Here is a 21,341-nt window from a genome sequence, read left to right on the forward strand (position 1 = left end):
GTGTGGCGACGATAATACTGTTGAATGCAACGTAAGAAGTATACCGAAGTAGCTGGTTGGTCTGACACGCAGAGAAGTGGAATAATTTACCTCTGGCATCTTGCAGGGCATCTCATATCCGTCTGAGACGGCCGATAACGCCAGACGAGCGTCGAGTTGGCGTCGCCGATGTCGTCGCTAAATATTATGGAGCCGTGCCATTTCCGCGCGCTGATTGGAAATTGTCAGCTCGCGGAACCACCTCTGCTCTATTGGTTCCAGGGATATTAGCCGGAAATGTGGCCTACGGCCACCCAAAACTTTTTGATTACGTTTCAGAGAACGGGCAAGATCGGTCATTACGTACTTCAGGGCATTGTCGAGCTATGCTACGCGTTTGTCAATGTCGTGGCGTAGAACAACAAGCTTCCAAGCTCGTCGACAGCTTCCTCGTGTTTTGCCGATAATAATATGCGCTTCTAGCGGGGAGTGTGGCAGAGGGATTACCGCGAACGAGACAGCCCGATCATGGAATAGGTACTGGAATAACTTTCACAGAGATATACATAGGCAATGATGCGGGTATGAGCGATTCTTCTGTACGAGTATTGTGTTGCTCTGGCGAGATAGTCAGTTGACTAACGTTTGAACGCCATACATGTTCGCAGAAAATCAACGTGTTTGGAGAGAAATGAATTTCATGAGTATAGTTCAGAGGAATAAGCTGCGTTCTATCAGATACTACTTTAGTTGTATATGAAATGGTAATTAATTAGGTACTGTTTAATTTAAAGAAATAACTTTGATAGAGCTGTGCAAAATATTATTATCTTTAACCCTTCGCGATCACACGAGGTTTATCGCTTGCCAGGATATGTATTTGCCAATATTTCTGTAAGCTTTCAGACATTAATAATAAAATTTGAAAATTTTGTGTAGTTTAACGAAAAAAATTGCTTCTATCAACAACTATTGTTTCAAATACAAATGTCAGCATGTACAAATTTACTTTTCTAGAAAAAGACTATTAGAGCATGATTGTATGAGTATTGCGAATATACAATTATTACTCGAAAGTTAAAAGATTCAAAAATATGATAACTCAAAAATGATGCTGGGGTGCAGTGAACCCCACGTGACCAATTTGTGATTATAATAAGGTGTGACCACGGAGGTAAACCACTCTTATAAAGAACAGGATGGTTTAAATTAATTTTAAGAATTTGTAATTGATTTCGTGTTGTAGGTAAAAGTGATTTTAATTTCTATTTGTAGTGCGATATTGTAGCCTTGTCGTTGTGAGCGAGAAAGTTTGTTTTCGACGATTACCGACAGCTTAATTCTGTTGGATTTCCGGGCTGCGCAGTTTAAAGTCGAATCAGCTGACCACGGAGCAGTGGCCGCTCGCACGCACGCGCAGGGGGCGCGTGTAGATGGAGACCCACGCAGTCTCACGGAACTTGGACCGTTATCAATTCAACTTTTAATATCTCAAAAATGAAGCCTTGGATCCCAAAATAGTAAAGGACGTTTCGATGTCTTTTTGCATCAGGATATTGTATGTTCCGGATTGTCCCGTGATTTTGGGATACCCTGTATAATATTGGTCCTAGGACGCTGTTTTGGGAACTCTTGCTTTTACATCAAAGATGTCTAAGAAATCTTCTTGGACTTTTACTGAAAACGTTGTATTGATTAAGGGGGTATTCTACCCAAAAAAATCGATTTTTTTTTTTTGATTTTCTAATAGTTTAGGTGAAATTCGTAGAACTCCCAGAGGTATAGGGGCTTAAGGCCGCAGCGTGGCACGTAATCGTTCCCTCGACCCTTGTATCTAAGGAGGCTATGACTGCCAGCAAAGAAGAGAGAGCTGCCCAACATGATTTTTTTTAAGCTGAGGAAGGTTTCCTCTACGATCCTGGTATAGGAGATTAGGGATAAGTTACAGAAATTAGTCGTTATCTACCGTAACTTCAGTCGTATAGGTCGTAACTGCATGAAAAACTTTAAACGCGTTTTTCTCGAACAAATTTTTTTAAATCGGGCGCACATTTTTCTCAAAAACTACTGTACCGATTGAGCTAAAATTTTACACACGTTCAAAGTGAATGTGTACCTATATCCCGAACTAGAATTATATCAACAGTTTTAATATAACCTCCCCCAGACCTTGTTTTAGCTCCAGAAAAGTCGAAAAACTCAAATATAAATTTTTAAACAGCTGCGATTTCGGTAACAATGTCCGGACTTGGTTACATTTAGTTCGGGCGATAACTACACTCATGTAGTTTAAAAAAATCATTGGTACTTTCGTTTCAGATGACTAGGACCGGCCGCAATTCGTGCGCCCGATGGGGCCGGTTTTTGATGACATGACCTGCGCTTCGGCGTGTAACTTGTACAAATTTCAATATAATACATTACAAAAATTTGTGTTGATAGTTCAAACACTGCTAAATATGTGTGCAAAACCCCTGCCTTGTAGGCGCGATAGGTTTTCCAGAATTAATTTCCAAATATCACCTTCAAAAACGAGAGTCTAGACTAGAATATCCCCTTAAGTACGATTTGAGTACAGAGCGTTGGGAAGTACGTACAGAACTTCGTAAAATTTTATGTTTATGTACATTGATGTAGGTAAACAGGCAATGCTATTTTTTTATAGTAATCCAATAATCATTATGACTACACTGTATGCTTGGAAACGCATATTACGTTGCAAAGAAACATTCCTTGTTGCATAAACATGGGCATCTCCAATGCGGTACCTACTTTCATGATAATCTAGCTTGCTGATCTAAATTACACAGCTGGTAATTACCATTTCTTATTCCAGTAAGTTCAAATCTTGGAATGTCGCATCCTTCGTAGGATGCTTATCATTTATTAGAGTAGCAGTGTATTAAATACATTTTTTTTCATTTAAATTTTTGTCCAATGAAGTATGAACTTTTCTATTCCTATCTGGGTTATGAAATATTGTGTCCTATTGCTTTCTTACTATCACAACCATTCCTTATTTCTAATTAACAAAATCCTATTTATTTTGGAATTTCTTTGAATTCGACAGAGCGTAATCTCCCTAGAGAAATTAAACTTCTGCCGAACGCAGTTTGAAGGAAGAGGCGCAGCATCTGTTCACAAAACTCATGACAATCGATTCTTGAATTCAATGCAATAAAATTTAACAGGAGTAAAGCTTACCATCAATTCAAGGATCGGATGCAGTAAAGGGACTAGCGCTCGAGAATGGGAAAAATTATTGTCCAAACGCTAAGAATGATTGGAATATTAAATGTTGTTAAACTGAATTTTTAAAAATATAGTGTTGTAAAGCTCGCCACGACACACGTTTTTTCTCTTTACAGTTTGTTTATCCAATCATTACTATTCGAGCTAAAAATTATAAACAAAAAAATCTTCATCGTCCAAAATCATCATTTCTTTAAACATAAATTACGATAACTTGAGTAAATATTAACGGATCGTTATGAAACTTAAAACATAACTTCAGAAAGTCTAACGAAGCTGTAAAATGTATGCACAAAATCCTTATGTTAACAAATGTAATAATATTTAATTAAAAAGTAATACTGGACATAACCTGTGTTTTTCAACATTCGCCGTTATAAAGTATCGAGGCAATTTTGAGGTACATATAACTTGCAGCGACAAAGTTTTTCCTTAATATACAGGGAAGATTTTCACCAATTTTCACACTGATTAATAAATAATTGTAGAAGATCTGACGATATATATAAATCTCGCGCACCGGTTCTCGTTAGATCACCGAAGTTAAGCGTCACGGGGCGGTGTACTGGGGAAAGATGGGTGACCACACCACCACCTTTCTCCCGGTGCGCTGCTGCTACTTGGACCCCGATGGAGAGAGGAGGGAAAAATGGAATGACTACAACTACACTGAGTTTTTAATGTTCGTTGGGCAATATAAGCAAAATGCTTGAAACGCCATCCTGTGTAAATAACACAGGAAAAACAAAATACAAATATAAGTATGCCTGTGAAATTTCCCCTAGTAATGACAATGAAAATTGGACCATTTAAAAGGGAGCACGTAGTTCCGTCTACAAAAAGTGCAACACTTTGCAAGTGCAGCGTTGTACTTATGAGAAAAGTGCGATAATAAGAAAATAGACCTTGTTATACCATTTACCTTTTCTCCCTATTATTTTTTCCACCTTTAATCAACTAAGAAGAAATAATTATATCTACTATGTGTCAATCAAAGTAATCAACGGTGAAGTAAGCAAAAATTTATCTGATTAAAAGATTCTCATTTTCAGTTTGATCGATCTCAAAATTTTGTCGAGAATGCAGCTTCCTAATTTGGATAAGAAAAAAGTGAATGCAACAATCAACTTCTGGTACATATGTCCAAGTGGAAGAAGGAGGTACCGACGATTTAAAATCTCGTCACTATATCTTCATGTCGTGTGTAGTATAAATGGTACAGATGGATGATGTATTTGGTGAAACATATTTCGGAAAATCTGTTTTACCTGGTTTAAGTATAATGGATACTCCCTAAAAAAGAGGTGATTGCCATGTTCATCCTGTGTAGTTTACGGGCTTCATTTATTTACTAGTCACTTTTCGTGTTTCGAGTTTAAGGGGACTAGGCAGTCGAAAAGTCGTTTTTTATTATATTTTCCGAAAGTACTGTCTTTTCTGCATAAAATGCCGTTTGGTTAATATTTAAATTCGTAAAATTGTTGATTTGGCAGCTAAAAAGGTCAAGCGGTAACTTATAGCATCGTCTTTGCCCAGAAACTTTAAACGGAGGTTCAGATCGACTTGAAAAAATTACAGGATGTGTAAAATATGTGCCATTCCCCGCGAAACCTCTGATATGGTCCGTAAAAATTCGTGATTTTCATCAAAAAATTAAAAAGTCATTTAAGGTAAATGGCCCAGTGGTGGAACAGTTAAGGAAGCAGTTGAGATAATTGCAATTTCTTTTATATTTAAACAGTATAAAATTATAACTAAATATGATTATTCGAAAGCGTAAAATTTCTACTTTCAGATAACGTAACAAGAATCTACATTTGTTAAAGGAAAAGTTTTAAATTAATTGAAACATGAAATTGTTCATATGGCCCAGTAATTAACTGAAATTCATAGCGTGTCCCAGTCATTAACTTTCAGTGTCCCAATTATTGAATATATATTTAATATAACTATTTCTATCAGTTAATGAAAAGAAATCAATATGGTAATATTTCGGGGTAATGAAAACATTTAATTTATAATAAATTTTTGATAAATTCTTTATTATTTACCCGAATGAATTAATTTGGGTTTCTTTAGTCGTTTATAAAATTGTAGGTTATATTAATATTATGACGAGTTTAAGATTAATTATCCTAATAATTCTTAAACAGTATTATATCTTTGTATAGTTATTATTAACGTAAATATATAGGATACCAAAAATACTTACTTCAGAACTTTAAATGTTAATATTCTCAAAATTTCACTGAGTACTGGTGTCTCTACCAGTGTTTAAACACCATTAAACACGCGTTTAATAACTGGTCCGTGTCTTGTTTTCGTGTACTAGTGGATAAACGCAACAATGTCAATATTAAAAACAAAAAATTGCCAAGAGATCCAATTAATTTTCCATTCTTCAATATTTAATAAATCCAAAACAACTGTACTATTTAAAAAATTATAAAATAATAAGTAATTATAACCTTAACAAAAATATTCTCTCGCTTGCTTGAGCCCATTAGGTAAGAAACGAGATTGCAACAGTCGAAGCTTTACTGTACAATAATATTTTTGCATGATATAACAATTCAGTTATGTAAGCTTATAATTGTATCTATACAATGCTAATACATTTTGCAATTATATTTCGATCAATTTAAACGTTGCAAATTAGTAAAACTGTTATTATTAACAAACCTTCTTCTCAATTTTTAATTATTAGGCCTTGTTTAAGCACTGGGCCATTTACCTTAATAGTGCACGGATTTTTCTTGAAAAAATCGTCGTTTTTTCGGCCACCAATTTAGTAATTCTGTTTTAATTTTCGTTTTTATTGGTTTCGCGGGAAACTACGAATGTAACAAACAAGAATCACAGCGTGAAATTTAATTACGTCACATTTTAAGACCAATATTACAGCAAAACGACAGAAGAACGTTGAAATGTTTACCAGTCAGCACCGCCATTTTTAAAGCACATGTATATTTCATACCAACTTTTTTTCAATCTCTATGATAATAATAAGCATTGGGTTAAAATGCAAAATCTGGATATGTTTTAATTTTTTCGCAAATACATTAAAAAGAAAGTGTTTTTTCGCAGAAAACGACTGCCTAGTCCCCTTAATTACGTAAAAGAATTCCTCAAAGTCAGTTTGTGTAAAGGAAAATCGTATTGCATTCCTGAATGCATTATCTTCTTGTATTTTGTATATTCACTTATTTTTTGGACTGGAACAGTCTAAAACTAGCAGCCTAAATATGTTTATTCGTTTTACATTATACTAAAAATTAATTCAGAATTTACTGAATTCATTTTTTCAAATTTTGATATTCTGATACAAGAAGCTAGAACTGTTGTTTCAGGTATACGTATCTATACCTTACATGCGTACGTTGTACGTATACCTATGCATAATCGTGTCGTTTAAAGGAGTTAATATAAAAAGGACAATAATAGAAAATTGTCACTTTTATAATTCGCGAGAAACGTAAACTTCTTATAGCATATGATTGTATACCTACATCTTAGACAATAAAAAAATAATAGCTATTTTTAAATTCGAGAATATAACTGTGTCCATATAGTCATGTAGCCATATATCACTTATTGTTAGTTATTATTAGTTATTCTGTTTCATTCTCATGATTTGTACCCGATCATTTACCTGCGAAATAATCGCTGAGTAAATAATCTGACAATACAGATAAATGTATGATGTGTTGGTGTCAAACGAAACCAAAAAACTGTAAAGTTTTTACTACATGGGGATAACAAATGACAACCTGTCCGTCGACCTCGTATCCGCATGTATGTCCAATAACAGCCCGGTGTTACTTTCGTCTAACACTATGTATAATAAAATATTTAATACGGCTTGACTGACGAGAGTGTCACTGATTGTGAGGGTTGTATAAAATACTGTTTCGGGAATCGGCTGGAATTTAATATTTTCAATAATCAATTGACAGGAACGTGGCTGCAATCTGAAATTCCAAATCTCTGTTACCCTTCGCGTGATCGTTACAATACGCAAAAGATTATTTCATTTAATAAGTTCCACGTGTAAAAGAAGGTGGAAATTGTTTAGTTGAGGGAGAAAGTCTAATTTAGTAGCTTCAGCTTATTAAATTACTATCTGCCTACATTTATATTTTTCTAATGTATATTAATTTACATAAATGATTAGCTTCATTGGAACACTGGATAATTTAATTTCTAATATGTTTTTCAAGATGAGGTGTAATTTGCCATACACGTACCTATTTAAGTTTACGTAAAACCAGGGTGCCACTCTCCTTTGCGATTGTGGAACAGTGTTTCAACTGCCATCTAGGCAGTTCCAACTTTTTTGAACTAAAATTCAATATGGCCGTGATCACGTGTTCATGATGGTTCAGACACGTCCAGTGTTTTAATCGAGTAGCAAGTAGTTTGCCGTGTGTGGTCACTAAAATTTAGTTGAGTAATTTAATAAAACAATGGTAAATTACTAAATTACTCACTACTCGACTAAATTACTGGACGTGTCTGTTCCAGCCTTTACTGTGTACGCCATTGATATGCATTGCATGGCATTTGTGAATTGTTGATTGATGCGAATTAGTACCGTACGAAACGCAAACAATTCTATCGAAAAATAAGTTTTATGAAATCAGTTTCATAGTAACAGGTATGTATATAGTAGAATATACATTTTTAATGTAATATATGTAGAATATCTTTTTAAATTATGTTTTTTATAGAGCTATGTCACGACATATACTACATTAAAAATATATATTCAACTATATACATACCTGTTACTGTCAAACTGATTTTATAAAACTTATTTTTTGATAGGATTGTTGATAGGATTGATGTGTCTGTTCCAGCCTTTACAGATGAATCATGAACACGTGATCACGGCCATATTGAATTTTAGTTCGAAAAAATTGGAACTGCCTAGGTGGCAGTTGAAACACTGTTCCAAAATCGCAAGTGAGTGTGGTAGCTCCCTGAGTAAAACGCAAACAGTTTTATGCTCATCATAGTATAGACAATTCAATGTCAGTTCAGGAATACTATCTTGAAATTTGAATATCCCGGAAATTATTGGTTTCATTTAGGAATACATAAGCATAGCACTTATTTTCTTAGAATTCTTCCCATTATGGAATACCTATTACTAAAAAAGCATAGTCATCTCACTTAAAAAATATCAAGTTGACCTTGAAACTTTCCTATGTTATATTATTTTTATCGGTATAAACATAAAAGTCCTGTATAATATTTGTTAAACTAAAAAATCCGGTAACAATTCAGGTGGCACGGCGCACAGTGATTCAGAGGCGGAAAAAAAGTCAAAAAATCATGTCACAATTTCGTATTGCTTTTTTAGGTATGTTTTTTCATCGGTTATGTATTGATCATTTCCTCTCATTTAGCCTCTAAAACCGATTACAAGTGCAGAAAAACTCGCACTAAAGAAGTATGGCCAAAATTTCTACATATCACTAAGTGGACCTGTTTTTTCCGGAGTAGTTTTATTACTCATTTTTACATAGTGTAGAGTAAAAAGAAGTAGAATTGAAACTGTTGTCAGAATATAACAATATCTCAAAGAATATAGAGGTGTTTTAGAAATCACCATTTTTTTCAGGTACCTCCGTCTACCTCCGCAACGAAACTGGACAGGTTTGAAAGTACATATTTTGAGGTACAATTCCCATTAAAAAATTTCACCGTCCATCACCGTCTGTACCGTATGCGAAAGTTTTTGTAAGTTGTTTTTCGTAAAAAAAGGTTAATACCTAATTGCTACTGTTGACCGTCGATCCCTCTTGTGGGTGTCGCCTTTCAATAGAAAATTTTGCGCTGATTCCGAATATATACTAAAACTTCCTTTGAGTGAAGAGGCAAAATGTTTATTGCAGAATTAAAACGATCAAGGATAGTATCAGTGATCATTTTACGTACTTTGTTTCGACAAAATTGTCTAAACATTGTACAAGTACAAAATCCGTTCAAAAAACGAATATTGACAGTTAAAAATAAATTAAAAAAATTTTAAAAAATGCATATTTTAATTCTATACAACTTTTCTATTGGACAAAATTACATGGAGGCAGAAGAAAACTGCTCAATATCGCAAAATATGTGAAAAAACGTGATTTTTCATGGTTTTTGGCCAAAAAACACATGAATCGTTTATTTTAGGTATAGGAATATGGTATATATATTCGGAATCAGCGCAAAATTTTCTATAAGAATACATAGAGAACCCAATTTTTTTCCAAAATTTCCCATTTTGGAACCACTGTGCGGCGATTTAATAAATTAATGTGAACTCTTAATTATCTTTGATTATTCCTCGCCAAATGGATATACATACTCTGAATAAACGAGATCATTTTTTGTCCCTGCCAATGACGAAAGTCTGACACGGTTTGTACATTTGGTGCCCGGCTTGATCACCATTGGATATGGTCTTTCCTCTCGACTTCTCGTCGTCGACGAATTTATCGTCACCCTTCAATAATCCTTCGTTGCTCCTTTTTTCGGAATAAACGTCTCTTTCCCTCTCCGCTCGAGAAGCGCGTGGGTTACCACGTTAGACGTCACTGAGTCATGGTATTAATCACTCGACGAAGGCAGCTCCCGGCTGCATAGTGGCCATACCGAGAGATAATCTTATCGGGTCGATTTCACTTACACTGTAACACTTTCAGACGGTGGCTAATTCTCCATGGTCCCGCCTGGATGCATTAGAATTTATGATCTCCGTCGTTTGCTAATTCATTGCTGTTTTTCAGACCACCTTTTATAGACTTCTGCGGCACGTATGAAAGACATATCGGTGCTGCTGGTCTTTCAAATTCTGGGAAACATATTGTGCAGATTTTGTTACGAAAATTCGCACGCTACAGCAAATATTACTCTGATCCTGGATTTGTTATTCGTATAAATTCGCTCCAAGAGGGTGACCTCTGAAAATTTTTCGATTTTGTGTTATTAATCGCGAATTGTAGGAGATAGAAAACAAGTTTTCAGGTAGAAGTTGCTTCTTTTAATTAGAACTATCATTTGGTGACTTATAGTCCCTACAGTTCTTACAGTTCGCAAGTTATAACAGAAAATCGGAAAATAGTTGGATTTTCAGTGGTCAATTTCATCCCCTCAGACTGAATTTGGGCAGCAAAAAAATTGAGTAATACATACCTATATATCCCTCTACATATCCCCAAAAATTAAAGTTTAAATTTATTCACTCTAAGGGGGTGAAAGTGACACCTGAAAATCCGGCTATTTTCCAATTTTGTATTATAACTCGCGAGCTGTAAGAACTGTATGGTCTGTAAATTACCAAATGATAGTTCTAATTAAAAGAAGTAACTTTTTTCGGAAAACTTTTTTTCTATCTCCTACAGTTCCCGAGTAATAATACAAAATCGAAAAATTTTCAGGGGTCAATTGCACCCTCTTGGTGCAAATTGGGCAGCAAACGAAATTGCGTTGTATTCGGGAGGACGTCCTCTACATATTCACAAAGCTTCATAATTTTTTGAATATCAGTGTTCGGGATCTTCCCTTGTCAAAAATATGAGGGTTGAAACTTGGTAACCCGTCATACATGAAAATGGTTACTCCTACGAAAAAAACATATAAAACCTTTTTTGTAGAGAATTTTCTAATCTATAAATTTTTTAATAACTATTTTTGTCGTGAAACTGTTGGATAACCAGATATTCACGAAAAACAGTTTTTTTTTACCTTCAACCCTCTATAAAATTTTTAGCGGATATCGGATCGATGGGGACTTTTGCCATATTGTTTAAACCGACGAAATAAAGGCCCATGCCAGCATTTAGCTTGCTGGGAATTATTCCGTAGATTGGCCATATTTCCTTCTAATTTCACAGTACTAATTATAATATTTTGCTAGGACCATAGAAGATTCGAACAATCTTATAAACTTTAAGTATTTCCTGGTTTTTTTATTTCAAATAATTCTTGAAGGCGTTATAAATTCCGCTGATGCGGAACCATTTTTTGTACAATCAGGATAGTCACAGCCACCAACAGACAGCAGTGTTATAAAAAAAATGTAACAAATATTTTTATTATCTTCAATGATTTACAAGTACAGCTTAAAAAGTTTTGTTAACACTATGAGGTTTACTTTTTTTTTTAAATAAAACCTTAAAAATGAATTATTTTGGAATAATTTGATGGAAGACTAACCCTTAAGAGGTTACGCTACTTTGACGCGCTCGAAACAGCACTAAACTGGACGAATTTTTTTTACTGATACTATGAGGTTGAAAATTATTTATTTTCTTCTTATGGGTAGATCATGTATTAGTGCATATATTGTATAAATACTGTAGAAAAATATTAAAAAATGACCGAGTTATTTTTTTCTCCCGCGAAGCTCGTCCGCCGTTACACCCTTGACTAACCTAACAAATTATAACGAACATGTTCGTCTGAAATCAAAAACCCGATGATTTTCGGGTTCCTTAATAAAATACCTACGATGTAGCATAGGGATTTGAGAAAAAAAAATTTATTGCACAAATGAGAGCAAAGTGAAAAAAAATTATACGTCTTTGAAAATGTAGTTTCGAGAAAAACGCAAAAGAAGAAAAGTAGAATGGTCGCTACCTGCTGCGGAATATCGACATCCGTGCCTCGTTGAAAGCCTATAACTCGGCTATTTTGGGGGATTTTTGCGTCTACAGTGACTTAAATTATTCTTAAAACTTCGCGTAATAAGAAAATGCAAAGAAAAAAAAATCGTGTTTTCAAAACTTTCAGGGTGGCGTAACCCCTTAAAGTTGATTTGGAGATACTTTGGGTCACTGCGGTGGATGCCACATATTTGTGCATCACGAACGAGAAAGAGAGTAACAAAATAAAGCGAACATTCCACCAATGACAGCGCCGCATGACGGACCGGTATATTGCCGCAATGCGTCGCCACAAAAATTTAACTGGTATTGTTTCTAATGCACCTCTTTCCACCAAATATGTTACGACAAAACAGATGCGGTTTGGTGCCGCATTGCGCTTGACGAAGTGAAGCAGTTGTCAGTTGGAACGCGTCGACGTAAGGCACGTACAGTTAGTAAAAAAGTATTTGGACGCTTTTTAAAATCGCATAACTTTTCTAGAATTGATTGAAAATCGCGAAATTCCCGAAATCAGCGATCTTCGACCTTATTCTGCGATCTTTAAGCGTTTATAGCTCAGAGCCACGTTAGCCGATTTTCATGAAATTTTAGGCATGCCTAAATTTTTGAAGCTCTTCTAAATAAAAACTCATTTCGTTTGGACCAATTCTAACAAAGTTCTGCGATTTTAAAAAGCGTCCAAATACTTTTTTTACTAACTGTAGCTACGTAAGATGGATTTAGAAGAGCGGTTGATTTGCGCCGTACGAAATTATACTGCGTTTAGTGGACCGACCGCCTGCGTTACGTTACTGCACTGTTGTTGACGGAACGTCGAATACGTCGGACTGTCATGCGACACGGCACTTCGTGGAATATTCGCAGAGTATGCTTACGTTCAGCTGACAACCGGAGCGTACGAATTTCAGGTTTCTGATTTCGCTCAAATTTTGCACATAGTTAGTACACGACGTGTGTAATTATATGTGAGACGCATAGATCGCACTATTCAAAACTGTGAGAAAATCGAGTTCGGAGTTTCGCTATGTATATGCACCCATATGTAAAAACGATATCGATTTAAATATCTAATTGGAAATGATTAAAAATGATTGAAAATGTTACATATGCCTAGAATTACTGAGCGGATTCAGTGGAGTTGTCACTACAGCTGGATCAAGGATTCGTTTTTACGAAAGGAAAAAGCAAAAGTTTAAATCCAAGTTTCTTGAGAACGTTTGAGTAGTGTCCTCTCTGTGTTTAACATACAATTATATATATTTTGCACTAACTATATGCAACATTTGGACTAAATTGTCTCGAACCTCGTGCTTATTGTTTTGCTAGGTCCATTCATATTTGCAAATGAATGTCTACTCCTGGTAATTTTTTTAGTTAATATTCGGAAGGTCGACGCTTATGGTGGCCGAGTGGTGGACCATGACTCGGTTAGTTTGGACCCATATGCATCTCTCTTTCTTATTCTGTCACGTAGAATCGTGTTTCCTTTTTACAGTAAGTGATATTTCCACCTCTGGATATTATGATTATTACATTTTTATTACACTTACATTGTATACATGTAAAGAATATAAATGGGAGGTAAAAATCAGGGGCGGATTTGGGATTTTCGGGAGGGAGGGTGCGCAGGGGCGAATCCAAGATTTTCTTGAGGAAGGCAGGCGTAAGTCTGAGAAATAAACCAGGGACCTTCCCGATAATATTTTCCTGCTAAATGAAAAGTATTTTTTTTTTTATCAATTTATCATATTTTCTTTCATATTGCTAAGTTAAAATAATTATTTTGCAAATTAAAATAAGTATTTTTCCCTTGAGAGAGGGGCGCACGCCCCCCCCCCCCTGAATCTGCCACTAGTAAAAATAAAAGACATCGAAACTCATAATAAATGTAAATGTAAATGTAAGAAGGCGGGGGGCTCAGCTTTGACAGCTGCTTTTAAGCTTGACCTAGACCAGGGTTGACTAACTGACGTCTCAAGAGCCGCCGGGGGCCCCTTCGCCTTGCTGCCACGCTGAACGACCCCCTCCATACCTACTAAACTCTGACGATCGTAGTCGAATCCGTCCGTCTCTACACAGGAATAAATACATTTGATTAGCTGACGCTGCAACGGCCACGGCCGGCCACGGCCATACGTTTAAAAGACGAGTAAAAGTAAGTATATATCAGTTCGCATCGTCATGTTAATTATAATTATATGTACACCTGTGGCCGTGGCCGGTCGTAGCCGTAGTAGCGTCAGCTAATCGAATGTATTTATGCCCGTGTAGAGACGGACGAATTCGACAGCGATCGTCAGAGTTTAGTAGACATGGAGGGGGCCGTTCAGCGTGCAGCAAGCTGTGATGCCAGATCGGGGACGGGTTCCCTCGAGAATTTCCCCCACCTCGCGCACACTACGCCGGAGCGGCGCGTCCGTGAGCTCGGCGCTTCGGAGTCCAACTCACGGACACGCAGCTCCGGCGTAGTGTGCGCGAGGTGGGGGAAATTCTCGAGAGAACCCGTCCCCGATCTGGCATCACAGGCAGCAAGGCGGAGGGGCCCCCGGCGGCTCGTGAGTCGTCAGTTAGTCAATCTTGACCTAGACGTTGTAAAAATCTATATCTATATTTCAGTTGCTAGTGGATCTTTCTTTCGTGATGCAACCCTGTACTCTGATCAGAGAATGTACTTCTTCGAGAAACGCCGAGCGTTTTATGGGAGGATTCTAATATAAATAATTGCCGACTTATGTAAGTTAGTCCGCATGAGTTAAGGAGGACGTGGGTCAAAATAGACCCACGCGGTCCTCCGGTGATTAACGAATCATCGACGAATCGTTGCTGACGACTTTCTTCTCCCCAAACCACATATCTTTCATAATACTGGTAGACTTGTCTTCAATTAAATCGACACAATAATCAATACTAATCAATATCGATTATTGTGTCGGATTAAGTAAGGTTTATAATAATTCAGTACATCCAATACGCTAATTAATATAAATACCGTAAAGTATTTCATATATTACTGAAAAACTTACATGAACCAAATAAGTATTTTAGATTATAAATCGAGAATTCTAAATAACAAAAGTAATGTATATTTTTCGTAATCTATATCTCTCACAACACTCCAAAATAATTATTTGCTCTTGCAATTTGTTATTCGGTATACTGTAATTTCTTAACAGAAGTATTTCAGTGATAGTCTAATCTAAAGTCTATAGTCTAAATACTACGTAGAAAAAGATGATCATATTTCCTAAATAGTGTATTGACAGCAGGGACCTGGAACGAAATGTTTTTTCGTTTCGTTTCGGTTCAGCTCCGATAATAATAATTTCGTTTCGGTTAATATCGTTCCTGCTGAAAAATATTTCGTTTCCGTCAGAACGAAAAACAAATTTTGTTCCGAACCGGTTATTTCATTTATAAAAAAAAACTAGTAAAACCTTATTTTAACAATTTTATTGCCTTTGGTACTTATATTATAAAATATTGTATGTATTATAGAATATTATATATTATGTGTTATGAAAAAAAGTGAGAGTTTTGATGCTTTCGGTTGCAAGCCGTGCCCACGAGTTCCGACCCCTTTTTTTATCGGCGAATTTTTTACCGACGCGAAACATGATGAAAATAAGGGGCGCGCTCAATTGAAATTTTTTAACCTGAAGTGTACAGAACGTTATTAGTCGGATTTTTTATTTCGGTTATCTAGAGACGCGGCAGCGTCTCGACGCCAAGTACAGGAAAGACACCCTGTCTATGTCGACTGTCGCTACCGTGTACCTTTACTTGTCGCGGAGCCATTCCAACCTAACCTGAAACTTATTTCCTTAATATCTCATCACGCCTGCAATATTTTCTATATTTCAAGGCATTTTTCTTATGTAAACCGCATATAAGCTTTCGAATAAGACCAATTTCAATAAAATCGGTCCGCGCATAACCGAGATATCGTAATATCGTCTCATGAATCTGTCAGATGCGATAAGGTTTTTCTCCTGATTCTCCAACCAAATTTTGTCGACATAATACGTATTCGCGTTACACGCACACCTTCAGCCAAAACGGAACTAACACACGTTTCGTTCGTCAATCGCTATCTTCACTATGCAATCTACTCCAATTTTTGACAGCTTACCGTCAAGTTATAACCAAGTTATAAACGTGTTTTTACAAATATATACATAAATGAATTTCTTTTTAATTTAAATGATAAAAACCAATTTAAACCAATTCCACCAATCCAATTGTCTTGAAGCTTTGCAGGCGAGCGTAGTTTGGATGACAATACAATATATTTAAAAAAAAAATCCGAGAGGATGAAAAAATTATCCAGTCATCAATTAATAATATAATAATAATTTATAATATTGAAAATTATCTGAAGTCATTCTCTATGTAAATTATCTTTGTAAAAAGAAGTGAGATCTCCATAAAAAACTTCAGAAAAGTAAAAAAATTACGCCAAGTACATGAAAGCAAATAAATCGCAAAAAATAGAAGATAATAATAATTATAAAAAAAGATGTGAAATCAAAATGAGCTGCACTGAATAAATATGTATAAATTCCATTAATTAATCTTTTTCTTTCTTTCTTGTGTGTCCGTTCATGAATGTGTGTATGTGTGCGTGCGCATATGCTACGTATGACATTAAAATTAAATATATGTAGAATAAATCTGACTGGGTTTCTAATATGTATATGTATATGTTTATGTATTTTAGATTCTAAGGCAGTTATTGTAAAGTATTAATACGAGGACAATTAACATTTTTTCTGTTTCGCAGCGCCAAGTATTTTGAATAAAATGTTTATTCGTATTAAAATATTTATTTGTATTTGTCATTACCTTTATGTACTTGCAGCTCATTTTGATTTCACATCTTTTTTTATTTTATAATTATTATTATCTTCTATTTTTTGTGATTTATTTGCTTTCATGTACTTGGCGTAATTTTTTTACTTTTCTGAAGTTTTTTATGGAGCTAACGTTTTCACTCCTGCAACAGGGTTAAGAATTTCGTTTTGTTTCTGTTTCTGTTGCGGAAAAATATTTCGTTCTTTTCGTTTATCGTTTTCGTTTCTGTTCCGTTCCGGGTCCCTGATTAACAGTTGTAGAATTTTATTTCAAAACATAATTACACTTTTCAGCCCTGTGCACGTGGTCAGTACTATTACAGAAATCCAGAACAGACGATACCATTTAATTTTCTTTTGCAACTTTTCTGCATATCTAGGACCGTTTCAGAGATACAAGCCGTTGCACTTCCGCGAAATATCCTATATACAACAATCATCGTCGTAAAAGAGTGAGAAGAAGTGCTGCATAACGTTTGCACGACTAGGCACCTTAGAATTAGGCGAGAACATCCACATCGGAACGTGAAATTCAGACGCCATAAATAACAGTTACGGTAGCCGCGAATATCGGAGATAATTTACATCCTGGGGGATATTCATAGCTCGTTGACAACTTTATTACCCATAAGTTTCGTCGAAGTATTCCGTGAGTCATTCGCGCCGCGAAAGGGCCGACGTGCATAAGTGTGCAGCTTAAAGAGGCGGCGCGTAGTGGTCGGAAATCTAGAGAACCTGGCCAAAATCCTAATTTCGAAAGCCACCAATTATGGATTTTGGAACTCATCAGCGTTTTCAGCAAACATTCGACTAGTAGGTACTTGGACTTCATGTGCAGGCTACTCCTGGTGTGCTCATACTTCACTGTTTCGCTATTCATCTGCCGTCGAAATGGGCTCGTTGTCACATAATTATATCTTCCATCTCAATTCTAGGGGTTTCTTAAAATAATCGAATACGAGCATTCTTTACAATAAATACTTCACACAACATTTACATTTTTCTTAATGAGAAGTAACACTCTATGCTTAGCTTTCGTGCGTTTTCATGTTAATATTTTTGGAAAGCATTAGACGTCGGTGCAATAAGGGGACTAGCGCTCGAAAATGGGAAAAATTATTGTCCAAACGCTAAGAAAGACTGGAAAATTAAATGCTGCTAAACTGAATTTTAAAAAATACAGTGTTGCAAAGCTCGTCACGACACACATTTTTTCTATTTACAGTTTATTTATCCAATCACTACTATTCGAGCTAAAAATTAAAAAAAAAAATTCATCTTCCAAAATCATTATTTCTTTAAACATAAATAGCGATAAATTGAGTAAATATTTTCGGATCGTTATGAAAATTAAAACTTAACTTCAGAAAACTCTAGCGAAGCCGTAAGATGTATGCACAAAACCCTTATGTTAAAAAATGTAATAATATTTAATTAAAAAGTAATACTGGACATAACCCATGTTTTTCAACGTTCGCCATTAAAAAGTATCGAGGCAATTTTGCGGTACATATAACTTGCAGTGACAAAGTTTTTCCTTAATATACAAGGAAGATTTCCACCAATTTTCACATTGATTAATAAATAATTGTAGAAGATATGACGATATATATAAATCTCGCGCGCCATCAACAGTCAGCGGCCGCGTATAATGCGCTGCTTGGCAGTCTTAGGCCAGATCCCCACTATCGGTTCGGTCCCGGTCCGGTCCCGAGCAAAATCACATCCCTGAGCGTCCACACCCGTCCGACTTGTTAGTGTGGACGCTCACGGATATGATTTTGATCGAGACCGGACCGTGACCGGACCGATGGTGTGGAACGGGCCTTAAGGTGGCCGTTCCAATGTGCGGCCGGCGACGGTCCCACTAATACAAAGGAGAAGTATGTATCTGTTTTTCCCTTGCACTACTTTGTCACTGCAAGTTATATGTACCTCAAAATTGCCTCGATACTTTTTAACGGCGAACGTTGAAAAACATAGGTTATGTCCAGTATTACTTTTTAATTAAATATTATTACATCCTTTAACATAAGGGTTTTGTGCATACATTTTACGGCTTTGCTAGAGTTTTCTGAAGTTATATTTTAATTTTCATAACGATCCGAAAATATTTACTGAATTTATCGCTATTTATGTTTAAAGAAATAATGATTTTTGAAGATGAAAATTTTTTTATTTATAATTTTTAGCTCGAATATTAATGATTCGATAAACAAACTGTAAATAGAAACAAATGTATGTCGTGACGAGCTTTACAACACTGTATTTTTTATACTACAGTTTAACAACATTTAATTTACCAATCTTTCTTAGCGCTTGGACAATTATTTTTCCCATTTTCGAGCGCTAGACCCTTCAATTGTAGTGAAACATTATGTAACAGTAAATTTTGAAGTTTCCTATTTATGATATCGATGGCTTAGTACACAAATATTGTATGTTCACTTTTGAGAAATTTGAGTTTTTGTATGCAACAATAGTTCTTGACTGTTTCTTTATGCTGTATAAAAATCAGATTTATATCTACTTCATAAATTTGTCAAAAATAATATTCTTGTTCATTGTATGTTCAAAAATAATATTCTTGTTCCCTGAATCTTACGTACCATTGCATGTTTAAACCTCTTTATCTCGAAAACGCTAAAAGTGGACATCATATTTGTGCACTAAGCCATCGATATCTAGATTTGACCACTTGTTACCCTTGAAAGGAAGTTTCGTATCGACCAATTAGACTAAGGTACGTCATGCATGAGTATTCATAAACACTCACGCCATTTTCAGTCAAAAACACGTTCCCATGTCTGTTATGCGCCGCGCAGAACAATTTAAAGACACTTAAAATGGGTCGATTTGAATAGGGAGAAGCGCCTCGCAAACCTGTCGGCTGTCGGCTGTCGGCTGTCGGCACGTCGCGTCACCGTCGTGACCAAAAAGGAGTGCTATTGCTTGCATGCAAATGTTCACGCGTGTAGTCGCAAGCGTTGTGATAAATTTGTATTCGTCAGCACCAAACTCTCTATTTCTACCTATATGTCACTTACCTATAAACATTTACTATACTAGTACTACTAGCTATACAAATTAACCTAGGCAGTGATATAATTGAATCGATTATTTCAGAACCGACACATGTGACATTTGTCACGGTTTTGAGTTAAAGACATATCTTTACCCAGGTTACCAAGACGCATCGTTTGGTACAGAAATTACATATTCCACCTACCCTTCTCTGCTAAAAACTGCCTGCCTCAAAGATTGAGTTTATGGGCTTTATGCGCTGGCTCGTGGTCCTAACTCTGACTTCGAAGATGATTTATGAACCTCGGTTATGAACAGAATATTTTTCCACGTGTTACGCTCCTACTTTCTATTTGGGGGCGCGATTTTATGGAGTTTATATTTTTGTCAGCTTTTGAGCAAATTCTGGGATTTACGCTCTGGGATAGTTGAGAGCGATCGAGGGTATATTAGAATGCATTTTTATTGATTATTCGTGATTACCTTAGTTTTCTCGCTGTGAGGGCAGGTCTACAGGGGTCAGTTTCCTCCCGATGGGACTCTTCGGTATCCCGTTGACTTCCGGCCCCTGGTCGGGCTTTGGTACCGCCCACTCCCCAGGAACCAGGACGATCCCGAATACGCAGGGTTCTGAGTCCGCTCTGACTATTGGAGTCTCGACGATTCCCAAAAGCTCAGCACTGTTTGCCGGTATTTCCCGGAAGAACCACTTCAATTTGCGTAATTGGACACGTCGCGTCACCCGCACGCTGATTTCTCGGCATTCGTTTCTTTGGAATTTACAATAATAAAAGTTAGACGACCTATAAATCACTCTCCACCTTCCGCACCAGGTGCTACCGCGGGCAACGTCCTGCTCTTCAGCGGCACCATCGGCGGAGGCAAGCATGATTTTTCCACATTCGCAATCATCGGTTTAAAAGTTCATTAAAATTTAAATGAATCGCGTCGATCACGCTTTACGCTTAATCTCTGGTAACACCGCGGGCAACGTTCTGCTCATAGGTGATACCATTAATCAGCGCAACCCGTGAACTGTCAATGCACATTTTGTCGTAAGCGATTTTACTTTCCAAGGAGACGAACGCGCAAGTTGGAGGATGGGGAATTGGGTTGGAAACACTTCACTCACTGATATAACATTGAAAATCACCTTTATCTTTTGTCTTTGTGGTCTACACTGGCACTTTTCTAAGTCTTTTATAATGGTAATGATAATTTGTAACTATTCAAAACAGAAGCACAATAATTAATGCGCTCCGCGGGTGGTCGGTCCCTTTTTATAGGGCAGCCGGTCACTCCTTCTCTAGAATTTGTCACATGACAAATCAACGGTGGGAGACCTCATCCCTCAGCCTCTGCCTAGGATCTTCCAGAAAGAATCTTCCCATCGCGCTACCTGAGAGTTTTGTTTACTAAGTAGTTTTGAAGTTTCTCTGTTGCACACCATTTAGGTGTCTTTTTTTGCAACTAATGCACATTATTTTACTTGACTCCCATCAGCGTCGGTAGCTAGACTTTTACATTAATTCATATTTAGATTTCTACGTTAATCGTTTACAATATTCTCTGTACG

At 36.3% G+C, this 21,341-nt stretch overlaps 1 long non-coding RNA gene across 1 annotated transcript; it reads left to right on the forward strand.

Moving 5' to 3' along the window:
- The first annotated feature begins 8,551 nt into the window (after positions 1-8,551).
- On the forward strand, positions 8,552-9,276 carry LOC143375719 (uncharacterized). The gene is made up of 2 exons (XR_013086956.1): positions 8,552-8,990; positions 9,159-9,276. It is a non-coding gene; the product is annotated as an uncharacterized LOC143375719 (long non-coding RNA).
- Positions 9,277-21,341: the final 12,065 nt, after the last annotated feature.

This window comes from Andrena cerasifolii, chromosome 13 (assembly GCF_050908995.1).
Source record: "Andrena cerasifolii isolate SP2316 chromosome 13, iyAndCera1_principal, whole genome shotgun sequence".
In the NCBI taxonomy this organism is placed as follows: Eukaryota; Metazoa; Arthropoda; class Insecta; order Hymenoptera; family Andrenidae; genus Andrena; species Andrena cerasifolii.